The following is a 25,571-nucleotide window of genomic DNA, read 5'->3' on the forward strand; positions in this document are numbered from 1 at the left end:
CCTGCATGCAAGGCTGCGAATGGATATTCGCCGTGCGAGCAGGGGCGGGCCTTCGTTTGGGCAGCTTTGCGTGTCAACCAAAATCAACCCCATAATGTGCCTACCAGCAGTGCTGTATTTAGACATATTTTGGTGCCCTGTGCCAGAAAAGAAATTTGTGCGCCCCCTGTAATGCCCATTACATATTATGCTACACATCATAATGCCCATTACACATTATGACACACACACACCGTAATACCTGTTACATATTATACCACACACTTTACACCTTACCACACATGGTCCTTGCCAAGAGGTTACATTCTTTCTGCCACAGGGGGTTACATGCTCATTGCCAGGGATTAAATGCTTGTTGCCAGGGGTTTCATGCTCATTGCCAGGGGGGTTACCCAGGGGGAGTTACATGCTCATTGCCCAGGGGTTTACAGGTGCACAGCGCGCCAGTGCTCCTGGAATCCGCACTTCCGAGTAGCACTGGGCACCCTGACAGACACTAGAGGTGCAGGAGAACCTCTAGTGTCTGTCAATTCCAAGGTGGCGGACATTTTTGGAGGGGCACAGAGACTCTGTCTGTACTTGGATATAGACTCTGCACCACTCCGCGCCTGCATGACATTTTAATGAAAAAAAGGAGCCGGGGCTCCAGCGGAGGATGTTTTGGGCAAATGGTTATTCCAGTGCCCCCCCCCCCCCCACACACACACACGTTCACCTATGTACGCATGTGCAGTATGGGTCCTTTGTTCATACCACTATAATGCAATCAGGCAGAGGCTTTCATAGAGAGGGATGGGGGTAGCCAGCTTTTGGTAAATTGGAGGCATGTTGCCCGTTTCTCGGTCATGGTGAGGCCAGGGACTGCATCACACGCAGTTCCCTTGGCCTTGCCCTGCGACTGCAAGTCTGAGTAAGGGCACACTTACTCAGGCTGCAGTTGCAGAGGAACGGATAGTCGCAATGCTTTACACAAATGCAGGCAGGAGGTGGTGCTGCAGCGAGCAGCTCAGGAGATTTGATCCATGCTGAATCAGGCCCAGTGTCAGTTTCCACTGCGGGATGTAGGCTACAGGAGAGGAATTGGAAGCTCTCTCTTCTACAATTAAGCCTTCATAGACTAAAGGGGCATACTGACGGGGTGATTTCAGCCCCATTTTTAAGTGATCTGACTAAATCGCTCTATGTGTATGCCTCGTAGCGATGGTGATATGCAGTCCCGCGCATTGCTATCGTCCTGCGCATTGTGGGGCTTTGCTTATAAAAAAATAATCAAAGCCCCGCTCAGAGTGATTGCTCAGCGCACAGCATTTCCAGGTGCAGCACGGGTGTAACGTGATGTGTGCTGAGCGATCATGCTTAAGCCCGTCGCCCAGCAAGAGAGCCGGGTCGCTACATCTGTATGCCCCTTTTAAAGCAGTTAAAACCATATAAAGATTGAGTAAACTAATGGACACAAATCTATTGCATTTAGTTATTAGCAACAATGCATACAGTTCCTACATAATTTTATAAGAAGAAAAAAGCCCTTTTATCCTAGTATTTCCATTACTGTATTAAGGACACCTACACCACTAGGGAGGGCTATGGTAATATTATTGTCCTACAGTATTCTGGGCAGCTGGCCAAAGTTACAGAAGTCAAGTAGAAGGTAAAGCATGTTTCGTGCTAAATGTTTCCATGTAAGTTATCACAGGTTGTTTTGATTAGTAGAACAAAACCTTATGGGGAAGTTAGATATACAGTAGTTGCAAGTATTAAAGTTTGCACTATTCTCGTAGGTATCCGGACGGCTGACAGATAATGTCCAGGTCAACACCACATGGACAGCACCATATGGTCAAATGGCCAACACAAGCAACACGTTGACGTGGCAATGGTCAACACATGGAAATGTCCACAGCAAGAGCAAATGGGCCTATTTCTCATTCAATATTTGCACCTATTTAGCCCAAAACACACCTTTTCTGGGATTAGACACACATATTATGTATCCCTGAAATATATGAAGGAGGGACCGTAGGAATGGAGAGACCTCTCTGATCTCCAGTACCTGCCTCCATTTCCGCTGGCAGTCGCATCCCCTGTAGATTTCTATGGGGGCATCCTGCAATTAAAATGATGCCAGACAGTGTTGCAACCTTATTCACTTTACATCACACAGTAGTGTCTCTTATTAACTTTATGCCTTACAGTATTAGCACTTTAACTGTGGAAGTCTAGTTGCACACACGCCATTTTAGGATAGTATGGCCGCCATTTTGGTTCACAGAGTTGCGCAAATAAAGTTTCCATACCCGAGTATGTGTGACAAAGTGGACCAGAAGAGTAGCCATACTATCACACATAAATTCATAAATACATACTGACACTAAGTAAAATGTAGTTAAAGGTTTAGAACGCCACACATAGCTTAGTTAGCCCTGCATACATCTGTCTGTATCATGTTTAGTACCGTTCCGTTCCGTTCATTGTGCGAAGTATTCCGGTCATTGCGAATATTTCGCAATATACACGGCCCGATAGTTATGGACATAATCCATATTCCAGAGACAGTTTCTGTTGAAAGTATGTAACAAAGGAATCTGGATGAAACTGGTTCTTATCACTGCTGACGCCGAAACCATCAAACAAAGGACTCTTAAAGTTCACTCCCCTGCACCTAGTCAAACCAGTTGTATCATCTTACCCCCAATCACAGTGGACCTGACATACGATCTCTGACCAATGGGAATGGCCTTTGACCTCCCCCTTCTGACCCTATAAGATAGGTGACCCAGGGCTGCCCGGTCACTTCGGCACATCTACCTTTCCCTGACTTTCCACCGGGCTATAGTTCATCCCTGAACGATAGCGAGCTCTGACCGGACTGCGCTTCGCATATTTGATGAGACGGTAACGGTTGCATTAACGGTATTTATCCTTAGTGTATTGTTGGCTGATTGTGTCTTGTATCTGTTTTTCTTCCCTGAGTAGAGCCTGTATAGTATATACTTTGTTAGACTATTGTATAACTTGTTATACCTGTATTTTCTATTTCTGTAACCCCCTTTTGTCCATTAGGGACTTAAATACATCTTTTTGTGGAGTTCCTATCTCCTTACTTCTATACCGTGGTTGTGTCTGTTATTCGCATTTAGCGATAAAGGTTTATTACGGACTCTGTCCTTAAAAGGTATATTCGCAGATCAGAGTCAAAGTACTGCGAAAGGATCTCTTATTAAGGTATTGGTTCTTTGGTGTATAATACACGATAAAGGTACGCTACGCTGCGCTACGTTTTGTTCGCACGTAGCTAGGCATAAAGGGTACGCTGGTTACGGACTTAATACGTAACTCGCGCTTTTCACTTATTGTTTCTTTGGTCATATTAAATCGCCATTAACATAACTTATACATGTTACATCTAACAGAAGTGCCCCTTATTCACATAATGTCATGGGTAGTGTACCTTATACACATAAGGCCACATAGAAGTAGTGCCCCTTATACATAAGAACAAAGGGACCTATTTCTCATACCATATTTTCACCTATTTAGCCGAAAACACACGCTTTCTGGTGTTAGCCACAAATTTATGTATCCTTGGAATGGATGAAGGAGGGACCACAGGAATGGAGAGACCTCTACGATCTCCAGTACCTGCCTCCATTTCCGCTGGCAGTCGCATCCCCTGTAGATTTCTATGGGGGCATCTTGCAATTAAAATGATGCCAGACAGTGTTGCAACCTTATTCACTTTATATCACACAGTAGTGTCCCTTATTAACTTTATGCCTTACAGTATTAGCACTTTAACTTATACATGTTACATCTAACAGAAGTGCCCCTTATTCACATAATGTCATGGGTAGTGTACCTTATACACATAAGGCCACATAGAAGTAGTGCCCCTTATACATAAGAACAAAGGGACCTATTTCTCATACCATATTTTCACCTATTTAGCCGAAAACACACGCTTTCTGGTGTTAGCCACAAATTTATGTATCCTTGGAATGGATGAAGGAGGGACCACAGGAATGGAGAGACCTCTACGATCTCCAGTACCTGCCTCCATTTCTGCTGGCAGTCGCATCCCCTGTAGGTTTCTATGCAGCATCCCGCAAATTAAAATGATGCCAGACAGTATAGCAACCTTATTCACGTTACATCACATATTAGTGTCCCTTATTAACTTTATGCCTTACAGTATTACCACTTTAGAAAATACATGTTACATATCACAGAAGTGTCCCTTATTCACATAATGCCATGAGCTAGTGCACCTTACACACATAAGGCCACATAGAAGTAGTGCCCCTTATACATATAATGCAACATTGTAATGTCCCTTACACATTATTCCCCACATTTGTAATGATCTTATACAAATCTGAAACAAAGTACTGCCACTCACACTTCTTGCTTTAAATTAGTAATGTCCTTACTCACATAATGCCACACAGTACTGCCAAATACACATCACCCCCAGTCATTGCTCCCTACTCTGGTTTTACTGCTGCTGCCAGCTCAGCTGTATATGCTACCACCAGATCAGAGCTTTGCACTGATTGCAGTAGGGCAGGAAATGCAGAGCTTCCAATGCTGCCTGCCCATCCCACCGCTGCCCACTGAATTAAGCTGACTCTAAGCCAACCCCCAGGCTTGAAATTAATTATCCTAGGCATTATTCCATTTGCCTAGTTTGCTATGCCTAGGGCCGGCTCTGTTTACAGTATAATTTGAGAATTAACCCTGTGCCGTTTCAGTATTAAAAAAAAAATGTTTCTGTGCATGAAAATGCTGTGAGAAAACTCCTCGTAATGTGCACCAGCCCATTGAAAAGAGTGAGATAAAGCTATTTAAATGAAAATGCAACACACATCAATACTGAACTTAGTTAATGCATGTTTTTTTCCTGTATGTCAGTGGACTGCGAGAAGTGACAAGTGCAACAGATATGAAAGGAATATTCCATTCAACTACTGGAAAAAAAAACTCCTCCCTTAAAACTATAGTTTGGTTCATCCAGCATCACTTCATGTAAAGCAGAACAGGGACAGGTACTGTATATGATGTAAGTTAGTGTGTTATACTGATTGAAGCAATAGGGGGCCTAATGAGCTTCAACAAAAATGAAAACTCGATGGACAGAATGTGGCAGCTAGAATGTCTCCATCTTTTCCGTAAGCTCAGTTACCAAGGACCGGCTTGCATTATACAAGACACTTAATGGATGTGTTTCCAGAGGCAGAGGCAATAGTTTTTTGCCTCTCCTCTCAAGCCATATACTCAGTGTTGTTTACCCTCCTGGTATTTCTGAGAGGCTGCCAGAAAATTGAGTCGGCATTGCCACTCGCAACCCCCCCCCCCTTTCCTCGGCGGGGGTTCGTGGGACCAAATGATGTGTCATTGTAGCCCCAGCAACCGCCATGCAATGCCTGTAATACCAGCATATCACAGTGGCCCTTATTCTGATCGGTGCGGCCGGATCCGATTATGCGGCCAGGACCGTGTGTCATGAACCCCGGTTCTCGCACTGCTCGCATGCGCCCCTTACCGGCACGCTGGGGTAGTGTCCTCCGTAGATCAGCTGCCGGCACAGTCGGCAATCCCTGGCGTGATGTCTTTTGTTTCCAAGTCGCCCCTGCGTCACTGTGAGCTCCAGGTGTATTCCCTGATCAAGCTGCGGGTCACATGATCCAGGTAAAGCTCCAACTTACTTCCTGGTCTGTGTGCTGCTGCTGCGGCTAATCCCATCACCTGCGTCTGATTCCCTAATCACCTGGAGGGATAAAAGCCTAGCTCACAGACTCCTCCTTGTCTTGAACAACTCGTCAGTTTACCTGTGAGTTCTCCAGCATTAAGCTCCTGTCAAGACTCCCCACGTGCTCCAGAGGTCCGGTTTCCTGAGTCCGCTGTCACCTGTGTTACTCTCAGCGTCCTGGTCATTCCACTCCTGCCAGAAGTCTCCACGTGTTTCCATCTGCCGTGTGATCCTGTCTTCTTGTGCAGCCCAGGTTATTCACTCAGTGTCCGGTTAGCAGTGGGTTCTGTGCCCGTCTCCCCTCGGCTCCCAGGCCGCTCCAGCGATCCCCAGTGATCTCCAGTATCGGCTCCCTAGCCGCTCCAGCGATCCCCAGTGATCTCAAGTTTTGGCTCCCTAGCCGCTCCAGCGATCCCCAGTGATCTCAAGTACCGGCTCCCTAGCCGCTCCAGTGTTTCCCAGTGTCTCCAGCGTCTCCCTGTGTTACCTTCGTGTCATCCCCGGCTTCCAGGCCGCATCTCACATTCCTCAAGTACCCTCCGTGTTGCTGTATAGCATTCAGTGCCATCGATCACCATCGATGGTTTAAGTACCCCTCTAAAGACTCTTGTTATCCAAACTCTGCCAAAGTCACAGGGGAACCTGGGCAGAGGGCCGCGACCTGGTCGACAGTTGCAGCGAAGTCCATATCCCCTTGCGGGGGTCCCTGGTGAATACCACTGTCGGCTTAGACCCCGCGCCTCTGCTTTAGGTCTCAGCCAATCCTCTGTGTCCCCGGCAGGTCATCTCCCTCCAGCCTCCGTGCATGAGCTCCAGCTACCTCAAGCCTCCTCGCTTCAAGTTCCCTGCGCCCTCCACTGGCGCACCCAGGTCAGTGCCGGGAACACAGACAGTCCAGGCCGTGACAGATTGTTCAAGACCGATGGACTCGGCACGCGACCATAGTGTGGGGCCAGCGGCTCTCCAAGATGTCACCTCGCGTATAGAAACACAAGAAGCGACGCAGCAGCAGGTGATTACATACCTCCAGGATGTATCCACTCGTCTGGATTCCCTCCAGCAGTCTCTCCGGCCACCTCCGCCACCAGTATCTAATCAGCCTGCCACTCATGCCCCAGCATATATTCCTCGTCTTCAGCTGCCTACTCCTAATAAATATGATGGCAACCCCAAAGGTTGTAGAGGCTTTCTAAACCAATGTGACATCCAATTTGAACTTCTACCGCAGAACTTCCCGACTGCCAGAACCAAGCTAGCATATATTGTCTCCTTGCTGACTGGTTCTGCCCTAGATTGGATATCACCCCTCTGGGAAAGATCTGATCCAATTCTCACCGATTATGACAGATTCGTCTCTACCTTCCGACGGATATTCGATGAGCCAGGAAGACCTGCATCAGCCTCTACAGAAATTCTCCGCCTTAAACAGGGCTCTCGTTCCATGGGTCAATTCGTGGTTCAATTTCAGATTCTTGCCTCCGAGCTCAAATGGAACAATGAGGCGTTAACAGCCGCCTTCTGGCTGGGCGTCTCAGAACGCATCAAAGATGAACTTGCCACCCGAGATCTCCCTGAGCAGCTTGAAGAATTAATTTCCTTGTGTGTCAAAATAGACCTGCGCCTAAGAGAGCGAGGTTTAGAAAGATTAAAGAAAGTAGTTCCCCGAGTTCCGCCTCCGCCTCAGCACCGTCCTGCGACAACCGCTACAGAAGAACCTATGCAAATAGGTAGATCCAGGTTATCTACAGAGGAACGGTCCAGGAGGCAAAAGGAAAAATTATGTATTTACTGTGCCGCCCCCGGCCACTTCATTGGGTCCTGTCCCGAGCGTCCGGGAAACGCCAAGCCCTAACCTGCAGTGGGGGAGTCAGGTTAGGTTGTCTCAGTAAAACTCCTCCCACCACTGACTTGATTCTACCTGTTGCCCTTGTGTCCCCTGTGGGTACCCTGCAAGTCTCAGCCCTGGCAGACTCCGGGGCTGCAGGGAACTTTATCTTAGCCGAGCTGGTAAAAAAGTGCAAAATTCCGATTCTGCCTCTTTCCCAGCCTCATTACTTAACAGCGGTGGATGGAAGCAGGATTCCCGGAAGTGATATTGTGCATCGGACAGTTCCTGTCTCATTCCACGTAGGGGTTCTTCATCAAGAATGTATGGATTTCCTAGTCATTCCTAAATCCTCCTATGACCTTGTGTTAGGGTTGCCGTGGCTACAACTCCACAACCCCCGTATCGATTGGAGATCCCTCCAAATTGTGGAATGGAGCGAATATTGCCAGAAACTTTGCTTGACTGAAGTAACTCCGTTTCGATCTTCTGCAGTTAAAAGCCTTCCGGGTCTTCCCTCTGTGTATCATGAATTCAGCGATGTATTCAGTGAACAAGCCGCTGATGTGCTGCCTCCACACCGCCGATGGGATTGTCCCATCGATCTCCTCCCTGGGAAGTCCCCTCCTAAGGGGCGTACCTATCCTCTGTCAATCCCTGAGACCAAAGCGATGTCTGAGTATATCCAAGAAAATCTCCAGAAAGGTTTTATCCGACCCTCGACCTCCCCTGCTGGTGCAGGATTCTTTTTTGTAAAAAAAAAAGATGGAGGGTTACGCCCATGTATAGATTATAGAGGTCTCAATGAGATAACCATCAAGAACAGTTATCCTCTTCCCTTGATCACTGAGTTATTTGATCGTATCAAAGGTGCAAAAAATTTTACCAAGCTTGACCTCAGAGGGGCGTACAATCTAATCAGAATTCGCAAAGGCGACGAATGGAAGACTGCCTTCAACACTAGAGATGGGCATTACGAGTATCTAGTGATGCCCTTCGGTCTCAGTAATGCACCTGCCGTCTTTCAAGAATTCATCAATGACATTTTCAGAGATGTCCTATATAAATATCTTGTTGTGTACCTCGACGATATTTTGATTTTTTCTTCAGATCTCCAGTCTCATCGATCTCAAGTCAAAGAAGTGCTATCCCGTTTACATGCTAATAAATTGTACGGTAAACTCTCTAAGTGCACGTTCGAAGTCCCCCAGATACCCTTCCTAGGGTATATCGTGTCTGGCTCAGAGTTGCGAATGGATCCTGCAAAACTTGAAGCCATCAATAGTTGGTCCCTACCAACCACTCTCAAAGCAGTCCAACGTTTTATTGGCTTCGCCAACTATTACAGAAAATTTGTCAAAGGATTCTCTACCCTCATCTCTCCCATAACAGCTCTCACCCAAAAAGGTGCCAACCCAGCTGTCTGGTCCAAAGAAGCCTTGTCCGCATTCCACCTGCTAAAGCAAGCCTTCATATCTGCCCCCATCCTCCGGCAGCCAGATACAGATAAACCCTTCCTCTTGGAAGTCGATGCCTCGAATGTGGGTGTTGGAGCTGTGCTCTCTCAAGTTACAGACGATGGCAAACAGCACCCCTGTGGGTTTTTCTCTCGAAAATTCCTCCCTGCCGAGAAAAACTACTCCATTGGCGATCAAGAGTTGTTGGCAATTAAACTTGCACTGGAAGAATGGCGATATCTGTTAGAAGGGGCCAAGTTTCCCGTGTCCATCTTCACAGATCACAAGAACTTACTGTACGTCCAGACTGCCCAGTGTTTAAATTCCCATCAAGCTCGTTGGTCCTTATTTTTCTCACGATTCAGTTTTAAAATTTTCTACCGTCCTGGGTCCCAGAATGCAAAAGCCGATGCACTATCCCGCTCTATGCAAGATGACAGAGTGCTGCAAGAACAGCGTCCCATCATCAGTCCTACGGCTTTTGCCGCCACCCATGTGTCACCTGTGCCACCTCGAGGAAAAATGCTGGTTCTACCAGAGCTCCAGCCCAAAATCTTATCCTGGGCTCATGCCTCGTCCTTCTCCGGTCACCCAGGCGTTCACAAAACCCTGGAGATTCTTCGCCGGTCATATTGGTGGCCTCACATGAAAAAGTATGTCCAGGATTTCGTGGCCTCATGTCCTACTTGTGCCCAGCATAAAGTCCATCGTCAATCCCCTGCCGGCTCTCCTTCCGTTGCCCACTCCCATGCGTCCCTGGACGCACATTTCCATGGACTTTATTTCCGAGCTCCCAAAGTCTCAAGAATGTAATACCATCTGGGTGGTGGTAGACAGGTTCTCCAAAATGGCACATTTCATCCCGTTGACTGGTCTGCCCTCTGCTCCCAAGCTCGCTCAGATCTTCATCCAACATATTTTTCGGATTCATGGACTCCCTGCAGATATTGTCTCCGATCGTGGAGTGCAATTTGTAGCCCGCTTTTGGAGAGCTCTCTGTTCTGCCCTGAAGGTAAAATTGAACTTTTCCACAGCGTACCACCCGCAGTCTAATGGGCAAACAGAGAGGGTTAACCAAGATCTGGAAGCATTCCTTCGCCTGTATGTCTCCTCGTCACAAGATAACTGGGTCAGTCTGCTGCCTTGGGCAGAATTTGGCCACAATTTCAGATACCACACCGCTACTGGCTACTCTCCTTTCTACGTAGTGTACGGTCAGCACCCTCGACCACCGATCTTTGAGCCTTTACCAGCCTTGGAAGTGCCTGCTGCATCTTCCACACTCAAGCATTTTTCACAAGTTTGGAAAAATGTGCATGTTTCTCTCAAGAAAGCCTCAAAAAGATATAAGTTCTTTGCTGACCTTAAAAGGAGGGCAGTTCCTCAGTTAAAGCTTGGCGACAAGGTATGGCTCTCCACTCGAAATCTTCGCTTACGAGTCCCGTCCATGAAGTTCGCCCCACGATTCATCGGGCCATTCCCTGTGATCCAAAGGATCAATCCTGTAGCTTATAAGCTGAAGCTACCACCATACCTGAAAATCCCAAATTCCTTCCACATATCCTTATTGCGACCTCTTGTTCTCAACCGGTTCCAAAGTGCTACTCCCGAGCTCCCCAGAGTTTATACCCATCGAGAGTTGAATTCGAGGTCGATAAGGTGGTGGATTCTCGCAGAAGATATGGAAACATCCAATATCTCATCGATTGGAAGGGCTATGGCCCAGAAGAAAGAAGCTGGATCAATGCTGCAGATGTGCATGCTCCCCGTTTGATTGCAGCTTTTCATTAAGACAACCCGAGTAAGCCCAAAGGGTGTTCGGTGCCCACCCTAAAAGGGGGGGTACTGTCATGAACCCCGGTTCTCGCACTGCTCGCATGCGCCCCTTACCGGCACGCTGGGGTAGTGTCCTCCGTAGATCAGCTGCCGGCACAGTCGGCAATCCCTGGCGTGATGTCTTTTGTTTCCAAGTCGCCCCTGCGTCACTGTGAGCTCCAGGTGTATTCCCTGATCAAGCTGCGGGTCACATGATCCAGGTAAAGCTCCAACTTACTTCCTGGTCTGTGTGCTGCTGCTGCGGCTAATCCCATCACCTGCGTCTGATTCCCTAATCACCTGGAGGGATAAAAGCCTAGCTCACAGACTCCTCCTTGTCTTGAACAACTCGTCAATTTACCTGTGAGTTCTCCAGCGTTAAGCTCCTGTCAAGACTCCCCACGTGCTCCAGAGGTCCGGTTTCCTGAGTCCGCTGTCACCTGTGTTACTCTCAGCGTCCTGGTCATTCCACTCCTGCCAGAAGTCTCCACGTGTTTCCATCTGCCGTGTGATCCTGTCTTCTTGTGCAGCCCAGGTTATTCACTCAGTGTCCGGTTAGCAGTGGGTTCTGTGCCCGTCTCCCCTCGGCTCCCAGGCCGCTCCAGCGATCCCCAGTGATCTCCAGTATCGGCTCCCTAGCCGCTCCAGCGATCCCCAGTGATCTCAAATATCGGCTCCCTAGCCGCTCCAGCGATCCCCAGTGATCTCAAGTACCGGCTCCCTAGCCGCTCCAGTGTTTCCCAGTGTCTCCAGCGTCTCCCTGTGTTACCTTCGTGTCATCCCCGGCTTCTAGGCCGCATCTCACATTCCTCAAGTACCCTCCGTGTTGCTGTATAGCATTCAGTGCCATCGATCACCATCGATGGTTTAAGTACCCCTCTAAAGACTCTTGTTATCCAAACTCTGCCAAAGCCACAGGGGAACCTGGGCAGAGGGCCGCGACCTGGTCGACAGTTGCAGCAAAGTCCATATCCCCTTGCGGGGGTCCCTGGTGAATACCACTGTCGGCTTAGACCCCGCGCCTCTGCTTTAGGTCTCAGCCAATCCTCTGTGTCCCCGGCAGGTCATCTCCCTCCAGCCTCCGTGCATGAGCTCCAGCTACCTCAAGCCTCCTCGCTTCCAGTTCCCTGCGCCCTCCACTGGCGCACCCAGGTCAGTGCCGGGAACACAGACAGTCCAGGCCGTGACACCGTGCGTGCGAAACCCCGCCTTCCATAAGGATCGCAAACTCCGTCCGTACGCGGTAAGAAGCTGGCCGAACGGACCGCACGTGTATTTTTCACGGAATACGCCTCATCCATCTAAGGGAACCTCCCCCATCATTCGATGGTCGCAGACCATCGAATGCAGGACCGAGTGCTCCACCAGCTCCCGCAACCTCAGACCACACGGACATTTTTCCGTGCAAAAGCAGGGATCTGGGCGGGCAGCTGACATCCAGCGATGTCATATGTCCGCCCCCTACACGTGCGTCACGGCCGCATTACCATACGTACGCCCAGCGTTTGCATGGGAACGCCCATGAAACGCGGGGCGTATGCATATGGTAATGAGCCCAAATAGCCCTTCACGCCCCTCTCCACCCCCTGTTCGGAGTGTTCACATATCATGCAGGATTTGGCCGTACGCCCCGCTCGCACATGCGCAGAGACGCCTCTGCACATGCGCAGACACAAAACATCGGCGGGCCGAACGCACGCGGATATATCCGCACCGACCAGAATAAGGGCCAGTGAGAGGACAGCCAGAGACTATTTATGTGACATATGAGCTTGACCTCCTAGCCTATCACTAACAAAGCTGTTCATGGTTATCAAAATTGCATTTTTTCATTTCCAGCCAACTTTTTCACAGGTGGCTGTATTTTCACATCACACTTGTTCTACAGTAGGTCATTACAGCAATTGATAATGCCGATAAAAAAGCATCCTGAAATGTCATTCATTTATCAGAAGCAGAAGGTGAGAGGAGAGAGGTAAAAAGTGATATTTTGCCTAATTGTACTAATGTGGCACTCACACATCCACACCAAAGTGCAGGGCCATAGGGTTCACCGTTGCTGCCACATGACCCCTGCATCTGGCTATCAAAATGCCTGTAATAGCACCCTCCTACAGTGCTGCCCGGAACATGCACCCTGCAGTACCCAATGCATCCAGAACTTCCAAATACCCTCATGTAATATGAAGGGTGGCAGGGCTGGCAAAGATTGGCAGTGATTTCTGCTCCACCACTAGAAGAGTGTTTTCATGATCAAAAAAACAATAATTTTCCATTAATGTGAAAATGGTGCATGATGCTCGCCAAAGAATCAGGAACATCCTGGCTGATTTCCTTCTACAAAGATCGGCAATCAGGGAATTATTTGAAGAAACGAAGGTTATGCAGGTTATGGGAGCAGATCTTGGCATTGAAGTAAAAAAAAAAACAGATTCCTGCTTATTATAGTAATACTGTGAAACATTGTTTTGTATTCTTAAGAAAACATGTTTTAATGATTTCTAGCAATAACAATTCAGTAAGGGCGGTTTCACACACTCCGGCTCCAGCCGGGCGGCGAAAACCCGCACGGCCAGAAAGCTGTGCAGCACACAGTAGTTTATTATGGAAGGGATGGCCACAGCCCGGCAGCCGTCCCTTCCAGTGGCGGGATCCGACTGCAACCGGTTGGCCGGGCCGTGGTCATCCCGTGTGAATGGACACAATAGTGTCCATTCACAACTACTGTGCACAGTGCGGCTTCCTGGCCATGCGGGATTTTGCCGTCTGGCAGGAACCGGACAGTGTGAAATAGCCTCTAGTATGCTTTGATATGATTTATTTAACTTTTTAATAAAACATGTTTTTACTGATTATTATTCTTATTACATCTGAACATATTGTATGTAAATAGAGTAAACATATTAAATCAGTACTTGTGTATTATCAGGGCACCCATTATGTAGTTTACATAGTGGTGTATTCAGAATACCAATACAGCACTATGCTGGCTATGTAAACTACGGCTATGGAGCCCTAAAATTATACAATGCTTAATATCCCCACTATTCACATCATACCCCCAGTATCCACGTCGGCACTGCGCTCGCCACACTTTTATAAAGTCGCGGAGAGCCACCGAGCCCGAAGCGTGGCGAGGGGACGCGCGTACGCAGCCCCTCGTGGGGCTCGCTGCGCTCGTTACACTTTTTAGAATCAACTCCACGCTGACGTGGATACCGGGGGTATGATGTGGATAGTGGGGGTAAAGTGGATGGTCTATACTTACCGTCCTCCGGGCCGGGCACTGCGTCGATCCCCGCTGACTCACGCTGGGATCCACGGTGACTCCCCGGCAGTCGAATTCAGTCCCCCTGCTCCGGCACTCGCCACGGATGCTGTACGCAATTGCCGCTGGGGGAGCAGGGAAACCATGTGATGCGCCTCCAGCGGCACTACGCTGAATTACATACAGCGTCTGCTGCGAGTGCCAGGGGAGGGTGACCGAACGCTGCCGCCGGGGAGTGACCGTTGCTGCCGCCGGGGAGTCATTGGGGATCGCCGCCCGGAGGAGGGTAAGTATAAACCACACCACCCTGCTCCCAGTGCTGCCTCTTGTATTATCACGGCGCCGGCTACACTAACAACGTAGCTTAGCCTACGTTGAAAACGTAGCGTAGCCGGGTGCCCTGATAATACACAAGTACCATTAAATCATACAAAGTACAGTATGCTCAGACATGAGTAAATTTAAGTAGGAATAAGGTAATGTTAAGCATTAATCCTACATATTACTTAGTAGCTAAAGAGCTGAAGTATCCGGCATTGCCTGGGTTTACATCTCAAGTTAGTAGGTTATCATTTTATAACTAATAAGCAGCTTAGCTCTTACAACTCACCAATTAGGTGACTGACACGTTACGGTGTCCATGTCGACAAGACGTGCCAACAGGCGGTATTTCATGCCCTACCATCCACTAGGGTGTGGTGGGAGAATAAAATAGTGTGCCGAGCGTAGTGAGCCACCGTGCCCGAACCAGGGCGAGCGCAGGAAGACATCGGTCCTAGACCCATGTTGACTTTGCTGCCTGCCGACCTAGTGGTGTCGACCCAATACTTATCGACATAGTTGTTGTAGACCTAACAACCCACACCCAACCGGAAAGACAACCAAACAGGCCAGTTAATTTTATATATTAGTCTTAAGGCATAAGGGCAAAAGTATACTGTGGCGGACAACTGATAGCCATTTATGGGCAGTGAGGGTTAGGGTTACAATACCATCTTGAAAATCAGAATTCTGTTGCTGGGATTCTGCTCATCAGCATGCTAAGCTAAGGATATTATACCCAACTCATACTAAAAAGATGGTGAACAAGTGCTTGGCATTTTTGGGCAGTGACTGATGGATGTCCTGAAGTACATGCCAACAAATCCATTTTGTGTTTGTATTATGGGTGTGCTGTGCTGTGTGGTGTGCTGTGCTACAGAGACCATGGGGGAAATTTAAAAGGATGAGAGATTCAGAAAGTGAGAGATTTGGTAAGAAATCTCCAGATTTTTTAAAGTGGCAATCATTTACACTGCAAAACCAATTTGTTTAAATGATTGCCACTTTAAAACTGGAGATTTCTTGCCATATCTCTCACTTTCTGAATCTCTCATCCTAATAATATTCACCCTGTGTTTATAAACAGGCACTGCAGCTGCCATAATGCAAGAGTTGATGGTGGCGTGAGGTTGCGCTGATGGTGGTGTGTCTAGAATCATGTGTAAGGGCACATAAAGCGAACGTCTCAATGCTTGAACTTTCAGAAGCAGGCATCTACACTGAAAATAGTAGGGGCATATTATCATCCCCGTGTACATGCTCATAGATACAAATGCGGATCCTGTAGTGTCCACCTATGAATTAAGCCCACCTATGTTTTCCTTTTATCCTGATTCTGATCAAAATTGTAATGGACCAAAATACACAATTTAATCATTTTTAAAACATATATTGAAGCGTATCCCGCTGCTGAGCTTCAATGTTTGAAATGTCTGTAGGAGTAAAAAACTCTATGGGTGAAATGTAAGAGGGTGAGAGAATAAAAAAGTGAGAGATTTGGTAAGAAATCTCGTTGTTGTTGTTTTTTAAAGCGGCAATCATTTACACTGCAAAATCAAGATGGTTTAGCAGTGTAAATTATTTCTGCTTTAAAAAACTGGAGATTTCTTACCAAATCTCTCTTTCTAATTCTCTCACCCTCTTACATTTCACCCTATTTATATGTCCAATAATTTATTCATTTATTCTGTCCATGATCCTCCTAAAATACATGTTTTAATAGTATTTTTAACAGTGTGTGGTTGAGCTATCTTTTGGCGGATCAGCAGCTGCAAGGTGAAAAAGGTGCTTGAGACTAAATTTTCCATCTGACTTTTTAATAATTGTATTTGTCTAAAGTATTCGACAAAACTGAAGAAACAAAGAATAAGAAGCTCTTAACAATAAGTAATGACAGAAGGAAGTTAAAGTAATTGTTTCATTCTTCAAATGTATGTTGATTGGTGAGTGAGCTGGGCACGTGTAAGATATTGTATACAAAGTCCCAATGACCTTGGGTGTGGTGTATTTGTTCTTTCCTTTGACTTAAGTGATGTACTGCATGCTGGCTTTATTCTGTATCCTGTAACAGGATACGGTCATTAGGTCTACACACCAACTGGGTCGACACCACTAGGTCGACAGGCAGCAAGGTCGACATGGGTTTATGTCGACATGGGTCATCAAGTTCGACATGTGTCTAAGTCAACAGGTCATTAGGTCGACACAAGCATTCGGTCGACATGGGCTAGGTCGACATGGGGGGACATGCTGCCTGTCGACCTAGTGGTGTCGACCCAATGCTTGTCGACCTAGTTGGTGTAGACCTAACAACCCACACCCCCTGTAACAGGTCAGCTTCATCCCAGCAGCCTGAATAACTACACAACACCTTCATTATTATTTCTCCTTTTCTCCTGTTATTTCACCTGTTTATTTCACACACACACACACACACACACACACACACACACACACACACACACACACACACAGCGATCTGAGCGATGCTATATGACTGCACCAGCAGCTGGGGATGCTCACTGGAGACTTTTTGCTCAATGGAGAACCAATTTAAGTATATGTATAATGAACAGAGAATATCTGATTAATCTATTATTCGGGACTATACTTGATAATACTGTGGATACATTACATGCAGTGGCTTTCTACTAAAAGACAGATGCATATATTAACAATTACCATCTGAACTAATAAAGTTACAGTTGTATTTAAATCCGAGTAATATCAGGGCCGGATTAACAATGGGCCTGATGGAGCTACAGCTCCAGGCCCACTCTCCAAACAGGAGAGGTCTGGGGCTTTCCAACGATCCTGGCCCCGCGTCACTAGCCCCCCCGGAACCAGAGATACTACCAGGCAAAGCTGGAACGTTTTCCCCATAGGAAAACATGGGACCCGCTAATTCCGAGGGCAGATTTATCTGGAACCAAATGGCCCAGTTTCATGGCTCCAAAATCATTTAAAGCCCACTCAATAGTTCTTCAATATGATACTGGTCTCATGGAAATGGGTCAGTTGGTTCCAAAGATATAGCTGGTTGATTAAAGGGGGAAGGGGTGGTTTTCTCTCCTCCTCACACCAGAAAATGCAGGGACTAGGCTGTTGTAAAAGGGGCCAATCTGGGAATGTCCCTGCATGATCCTGGGTCCATTTTGCTGGGTAAAGGAGTATTATTTCAAATAGCCAGGACCTGCAGTGCTCTGAATACAGCCAGACAGCCTCCCTCTCTCTGCCCGGCGGCTGTCCCCCAGTTACCACAAGCATGTATTCCCCATTGGCAATGAGCATGTAATCGCACATGGCAATGAGCATAGAACCCCTGGCAATGAGCATGGAACCCCTGGCAATGATCTTGTAGGTCATCAGCACTTATGTAGCATAATTTTTAATAAGCATTATGGTGTTTGGCATAATACGTAATGGACATTATGGTGTGTGGCTTAACATGTAATGGGCATTGGGTGTACATTGTTTGTGAAGCATATTGTGCATTATTGCTCAATCAATTTGGTACAGTGTGTATTTTGGCTCAATCCACATGGAAAAATGTGAATTTTGCCTTAATCTGTGTGGCATAATGTGAATTTTGACTCAATGGGGGAAATTTACTAAAGGAAATTTGTAAAAAATAGGTGTATTTGTATTTAGAAATACACTTATTTTAGACATTTAGGGGGAAATTTACCAATAGTTTTTCGTATTAGTATTTCCCCTACGACTGCATACGACTGTTTCAGTCGTATGCAAAGTCGTGTTCCGGAGGGGAATGTACAAAGCAGTCAGATACGACTGCTTTGTAACCCTCCGATGGTGTAACCATTCGTATTAGCTGGCTCTATATTTGGCCGCTAATACGAATTAGTGTAGGCAGTCTGCACGGATCAGTCAGATCCGTGCAGGCTGCAGAGTGTAAAAAAAATAGAAAATTAAATAAATTAAAAAAAAACAAAACGGCGTGGGGTCCCCCCCACAGCCATAACCAGCACCAGGCTGAAAGAGCCGGGCCGGTAATTAAAAATCAGGGAACCCGACAAATAGGGGTTCCCCGATTTTTAAAAACCAGCCCCAGGCTCCAGGTCCGGGGCTGGTTCCCAAAATACGGGGGACAAAATGACTAGGGGTCCCCCGTATTTTAAGAACCAGCCCCAGGCTCAACCAGCCAGCAGGGTAATGTCACAGCCGGGGGACACATGATATAAGGTCCTGCGGCCAAAACATTAACCCCCTGACTGGTCAGCCTGGCCAGGGGCCCTGGGGGAGTGGGGACCCCCCCAATAAAGGGGTCCCCCCCCTCCAGGACTTACCTGACCAGGCTGAAGCCTGGTGCTGTCCCCGGTGACCCTGGGCTGTGGTCACCTTAAGATCACCTTAAGATGGGCACCTTAAGATCAACCTGCACCAGAATATTCGATAGAAAAGAGTTATGTAGAAAGTATTGAACAGTTCATGATACGAAGCATGTAGCATCTTCTGTAAATCACATGGAGCCAGTGTGATGGCATGTTTCTGCTTGGTTACCAATGGCATTGGGTCACAAGTCATCATGACAATGTGACAGAAGCAGCCAGATGAATTCTGAAGCTTATACAGATATACTGTCTGCATGGCTGGTGCTAGGGTGTTTGGTGCTCTCCTGCAAAATATAAATTTGCACCCTCCCAAACTATACAAAGGAAAGAAAGACATGTGGTCTCACAAGGAAGGGGCATGGCCACACAATAGTACTCCCATTCCAAATTACACCACACAGTAGCACAATCTTATTCACCTTACACAGCACCAGCGCGCGGCAAAATGTAGGAACGTGGCTTCATGGGGAAGGGGTGTGGTCATATAAAGTACCAGTTGCCGATGGTAGTAGCGCTGCTTATACATATGCCCACACCAGTTGACGATGGTAGTAGCGCTGCTTGTACATATGCCCACACTAGTTGCCAGTGGTAGTAGCGCTGCCTATACATATGCCCACACCATTTGCCAAGAGTAGTTACGCTGCCTATACATATGCCCACACCAGTTGCAGACAGTAGTAGCTCTGCCAATACATATGCCCACATCAATTGGCTATGGCAGTAGCGCTGACTGTACATCAGGCACGTGCAGTCAGGGGAGGCATGGGAGGCAGTGCCTCCCCTGTCATTAATGATTAAAATAATACAAAGAAGATACTTATGACACATATTCTGTGTCATAAGTATTTTCTTTATATTAATCTAATCATTTTTAATTGTGAGATCGTGTGTTAATTGATCTGGAGGCACCAAAAGGGGTGCCTCCAGCTGCCCTGTTCAAATAGATAGAAGCAGGGGGGAGGGCATGGGGTGGGGACAAACAGAGGGCTGTAAAAGTCCACTAAAAATGCAAGCCGAAGCGGCACCTTTACAGGTGCCTCAGTGACAGGGGCGTGCCGCAGCGCCTGCAGTGTAGCTTGCCGCATACCCTCCAACTTTTGACAGACCCAAATCGGTACATGTGCCGAAGGGGGCATGTCCAATGGCAAAATGGGGCGTGTCAAATGTAAAAAAGGGGCGTGTCACTGACAGGAATACTAAGACACCTAAAAAATATATTGAATGAGGGCATTGAGGGGGATGGCTTTGGTGGGGGCTATTAGGGCCGTCCCACCCCTGTCTCCATTCCCCCGTCTTGCAGAAGAGATGATGAGCTCACCAGTGTTCCCCAATAAACTGGGAGAATATAGGCAGTGCACATCGATAGACGGCACAAGTCTCTATAGTGCTCAGCAGCCAGGCGGGTGGTGTGAGACGCCGGCGCTGCGTGTGATCCAAGTCACACTTTGTTCTCCTGCCGCTTCCAGCCAGACAGACCAGTGACAAGTGAGGAAGCAGTCTCAAGAGCTTGGGGGCATGTGGCCGTACATAGAAGTAAGTGGACTGCAATTACTGTGTGCGGAACGACGCGTCCCCAGCTTTCTGAGCTGGAGAGCATCAGGAGACCAGACTGCCCTTCTTCTCATAAAACTGCCGCCTCCCAGCTCCTTGCACTGTGATTGGCTGCGGTGCAAGGCAAGCCTCGCTCTGCAGCCAGCATCTCTTCTCCCGACGCCACTTTCGCTTGTGATTGGCTGTTTACCACCGACGGTCTGAACAGGCCAGCCCCTGATCGACAAAAATCGGTACATTCGGTGCATGTTTATTTAGCCGGTACAGACCGTAAAAAAAACGGTACTGTACCGGCTAAATCGGTACCGTTGGAGGGTATGTTGCCAGTACCTTCGGCACCTCATCCCAGTCCCCTGTCATGTCCAGCGCCGGTCCCTGGGGCTCCCATCTGCCAGCAGCAGGCTGCCGACAAGGAGTACCCGGTGATAGCCTGATGCAGCCTGGGGTTTTAAACGGCCCCTCTGCTTAATGTGAGTGATAAAAATATATGAAGGGGGTATGGTCGGGTGTCGGCAGGTGAGGGTGGGTGTCGGCGGCAGCACGGGGGGTGGGGGCGGCGGTGGTGGCATGTAACTGTGCCTCTCTGTACACAGCAACCACCGCACGTCACTGCTGTACATATGCCCACACCAGTTGCTGATGGCAGTAGTGCTGCCTGTACATATGCACACACCAGTTGCTGACGGTAGTAGGGCTGCCTATACATATGCCCACACTAGTTGCCGAGAGTAGTTACACTGCCCATACATATGGCCACACCAGTTGCCGCCAGTAGTAGCGTTGCCGATACATATGCCCACACCAGTTGCCGACGGTAGTAGCGCTGACTGTACATATGCCCACACCAGTTGGTGGTGTCAGTAATGCTGCCTGTACATATGCCCACACTAGTTGCAGACGGTAGTAGTGCTGCCTATACATATGCCCACACTAGTTGCCGAGAGTAATTACACTGCCCATACATATGCCAACACCAGTTGCCGACGGTAGTAGCACTGCCTATACATATGCCCACACCAGTTGTCGAGTGTAGTTACGCTGCCCATGCATATGCCCACACCAGTTGCCGACAGTAGTACGCTCACATTTTACTCACCTACAGTAGTTCAGGCTGGCAGCTCATCCTCTCCTGCTTGCTTTTTATCAATCAGTCTTGCTCCCCTGTAGCCAGGGGCAGTGAGATAGTGCTGCATCTTCACCTATTTGACAATGTGACAATGATTAATGGTGTTGAGCACTGGGAGCTGAGGCATACTGGCTGCACAAGTGTGTAGTGCATTACTGGGAGTTGACTAAATCCCATGAGACTTTGCACAAGTCTCCGCCACCTTTAACCCTGCATCCACGCCTTCTCTGCACATTTCTGTCCCTGCACCACTGCCATTTCTGTCTCTGTCATCTCTGTCTCTGCACCCCCGTCATCTCTGTCTCTTTGTCTCCACCATCTCTGTCTCTGCCCCTCAGCCATGTCTTTCCCTGAGCCTCCACCATCTCTGTCCCTGCAGTGTGTCCCTGCAATCTCTGCCCCTGCTTCCTTGCCATCTCTGCCCCTGCGTTTCTGCTGTCTCTGTCCTTGCACCCCTGCCATCTATCCTCATCATCTCTGTTCCCGCATTCCCACTGTCTCTGCCCTGCACCAGTGCTATTTCTGTCCCTGCGCCCCCGCCTCTCTGTCTCTGTGCCTCTGCTATCTCTGTCCCTATGCCTCCGCAGTTTGTCCCTGCATCTCCGCCCCTGCGCCCCCACCCTCTCTGCCCCTGCATCTCCACATCACTGTCCCTGCCCTCTCTGCCCCTGCATCCCTGCTATCCCTCTCTCTTTCCCTGAATTTTAGCTAAATTTGTGTGGCATAATGTAAATTTTGACTCAATCCGTGTGAATTTTTGCTAAATCAGTATGGCATAATTAGAATTTTGGCTCAATCTGTGTGACATAAGGTGAAATTTTGCCATTCCGTGTGAATTTTGGCTTATTCTGTGTGGCATAATGTGAATTTTGTCTCATTGCGTGTGTAAATGGCAAGTATAAAGTGGTCTACTATTGTATTGTATAAGGAGAATATTGGAGACAACTGTGCTGCATAATATAAATCAGTATTATTTTGTGGCCACGCCCCTTTACCATGAAGCCACTCCCCTATATTTTTGGCTTGAGCACCCACCAGCAAAAACATAAATTGGCACCTATGGCACACGCGCCTTAGGCGTGCACATGAATACAGCCTTTACCTTTCCATACCCCCACTTAAAAATTTCCACTTTGACCACTGTATATATATATATATATATATATATATGTCTGAAGGAGGTGGTCCGGCACTCCGCTCAGTGCGATGTATGTGCTCCGGTGCCCACAGCCAGTATTGAATAATGGCTGTATGGGGGTTTGCTGCGGCACAAACGGAGGCGAGTCAGCTTTGCAAAAAAAAGTTTACTGTGTATCAACACATATCTCAGGTGCAGCATCGGACTGTAGAATTCATGACATACCGCTAATGTACTATAGTGTATATATGTACATCCGTGTATCTGTTTTTTACAAAATCTTTTTTCTCATTTCACGCTAGGTGTTTGGTCTGCAAATGATGACGCCGAAGGGACGCCGGAGCAATCACCTTGGTTACCCGGCGAGTCAGAATGGTGCGACGGGAGGGAGGCGGAAGCACGTTGACGCGACTCCCCCCTGACCCTGCCCTTCCCGGAAAGTGATCGGAGCAGCCGTATGGTGGAGGGCTCTTTCCTCTTCTACTTAAGTTAAGCACCCACGGGTGTTCTTTACCTTAAAAACGGGGCACACGGGACCCCGAAACGTCGGCACCTGAGATATGTGTTGATACACAGTAAACTTTTCTTTGCAAAGCTGACTCGCCTCCGTTTGTGCCACAGCAAACCCCCATACAGCCATTATATATATATATATATATTTATATATATATATATACACAGTGGTCAAAGTGGGCCGGTATACAACGGTATAGCATACCGGCACCTTTCTTCCACTGACCCGGAAATGTTTATATTTTTTTTACACTGTTTAGCAGTGTGGAGCTGAGGAACAGCGAGAACACCTCAGTGGCTCCCAGCGGTGATTGACGGTAGGAACAGGCAGCGTGAGAGGACGGCAGAGTGATCCGGCGCACCAGTGGGGAGAGAGGAAGAGCCGCAGAGACAGCATGGTGCAGCGGTCCCCTGCACGAGTGACTGCTGACAAGTGATGGTGCCACAGCCGCCCTACACTGCCTTGTCACTGACTCTCTGCCCTCCTTGCTCCTCACCTTCCCTGCTGGAGTCCCGCCTCCTGCACTTTCCAGCCTCCCTCTTTTCCTGGAGTTTACGCATTAGCCGCTGCCAGCCAGTAGTGAAGTCCCGCATGCTGCACCCTGCAGCTGCTGCCCATAGTGAAGTTCTGCCAGCTGCACCCTGCAGCCACTGCCCGCTAGTAGTGTCACCTTCCACCCTCCCTCTCCATTGTTTACCCTGCATCCCCTCACCCTGCACCAAACTACTCTAATATGGTGTCATAGGCGAATCTAGAATTATGGTAATGGGTGGTCCCAGAACTAGACACAACAGCAGGGGGACCTTTGCGCGGCGCAGCCGCGCCGCAAAAAGGGGGCGTGGCCCCATGGAAAGGAGGCGTGGCATCACAAAAAGGGGTGTGGTATTACACTTTAGAAAATACACGGTAATGCCCATTACACATTTTAGCAAACTCCGTAATACCCATTACACATAATGCCACACGCCGTAATGCCAATTACACATTAGGCCACACACCATAATGCCCATTACACATTGTGCCACACATCATGATGCCCATTACATACTATATAACAAACCGTAATGCCCATTGCATATTTGTCACATAAGTGCTGCTTACCTACGTGCTCATTGCTAGGGGGTTCTTGCTTGATGGCACCATAGTGCCCATTACACATGATGCCGTACACCATAGTACCCATTACACATGATGCCACACACCATATTACCCATTACACATGATGCCACGCACCATAGTACCCATTACACATGATGCCACACACCATAGAACCCATTACACATGATGCCGCGTACCATAGTACCCATTACACATGATGCTGCACACATAATGTCCATTACACATGATGCTGCACACATAATGCCGCTTACACATGATGCTGCACACCGTAATGCCCCTTACACATTAAGCCACACATTATGCGTAATGCCCCCACATACTGCCACTTGTAGCGTCCCTTAAGCAATGCCCCCAAAAGTGCCACTTACTGTAAATTTTTATATGAGCCTTCGCTGCTGCTGCAGGGAGAGATGGAGAGCGGTGCAGCTGCTTCTATGGGGAGAGGAGCAGAGCGCAGCGCAGAGCACGCTCCCACTCCCCTCCTGGTGTCCCCTCTAGCCGAGTGGACATTTGAAATATTATGCGCGCTGTTGTGCGTGACGTCGGGGAAGCACTCCGGGCGCCGGCACCACATGATTAAAGGGGGGGGGGGGGGGCGGGCTAAGGTGAAAGCGGGGAGAAGAATTGGAGCGGAAGCTGCAGGGGTGACAGTCATTGACAGCTGGGCAGAGAGCAGGGGGCTGCCCGGCTGTATTCAGAGCACTGCAGGTCACGGCTGTTTGAAATAATACCCCTTTCACAACAGAAAATGCAGGGATTTACCCAGGAATGTGGTACCAGGATCATGCAGGGACATTCCCAGGCTGACCCCTTATACACCAGCCTAGTCCCTGCATTTTCTGGTGTGAGGGGGAGAGACAAACACTCCCCTCTCCCTACACCCCTTTAACCAACAAGCTATATCTTCGGAACCAACTGACCCATTTACATGAGACCAGTATCATATTGAAGAACTTTTGAGTTGGCTTCAAATGATTTTTGGTCCCATGAAACTGGGCTGTTTGGTTCCAGAGAAATCTGCCCTCAAAGAACATAAACAGTCATGAAATGACATTTATGAAAAAAAAAACCCAACGGTTTAACCTCAATATCCCTGGAACCAATTAACCCATATGGATCCAGCCTGGTATCAGATTGAAGGCCCGGCGATTTGGGTTTGACTGACATCAACCTTGAGCTTCAGTGATGCAGAAAGGGGAACTGGCAGCTGTTGAACTGGGTGCGGATTGGAATTAGTGGGTCCCATGTTATCCTATAGGGAAAACGTTCCAGCTTTGCCTGGCAGTATCTCCGGTTCCCAGGGGGCTAGAGACACGGGGCTGGACTCGTTGGAAAG

General features: G+C 48.2%; 2 protein-coding genes across 3 annotated transcripts in view; one reads left to right on the forward strand and one right to left on the reverse strand.

Moving 5' to 3' along the window:
• ARHGAP10 (Rho GTPase activating protein 10) overlaps positions 1-25,571 on the forward strand; it is a 286,142-nt gene that overhangs the window by 21,178 nt on the left and 239,393 nt on the right. For both annotated transcript variants that reach the window (XM_083171381.1, XM_083171373.1), the window contains exon 2: positions 4,909-5,042. The gene's annotated coding sequence lies outside the window, so the exon portion shown is untranslated. The remainder of the gene's footprint in view (positions 1-4,908; positions 5,043-25,571) is intronic.
• Positions 1-25,571, reverse strand: part of LOC146059280 (sperm acrosome membrane-associated protein 6-like) — a 48,344-nt gene that overhangs the window by 20,001 nt on the left and 2,772 nt on the right. Inside the window, exon 2 of the mRNA XM_083171397.1 lies at positions 21,435-21,537. The gene's annotated coding sequence lies outside the window, so the exon portion shown is untranslated. The remainder of the gene's footprint in view (positions 1-21,434; positions 21,538-25,571) is intronic.

This window comes from Crinia signifera, chromosome 1 (genome assembly GCF_055691185.1).
Source record: "Crinia signifera chromosome 1, ASM5569118v1, whole genome shotgun sequence".
NCBI classification, from domain to species: domain Eukaryota; kingdom Metazoa; phylum Chordata; class Amphibia; order Anura; family Myobatrachidae; genus Crinia; species Crinia signifera.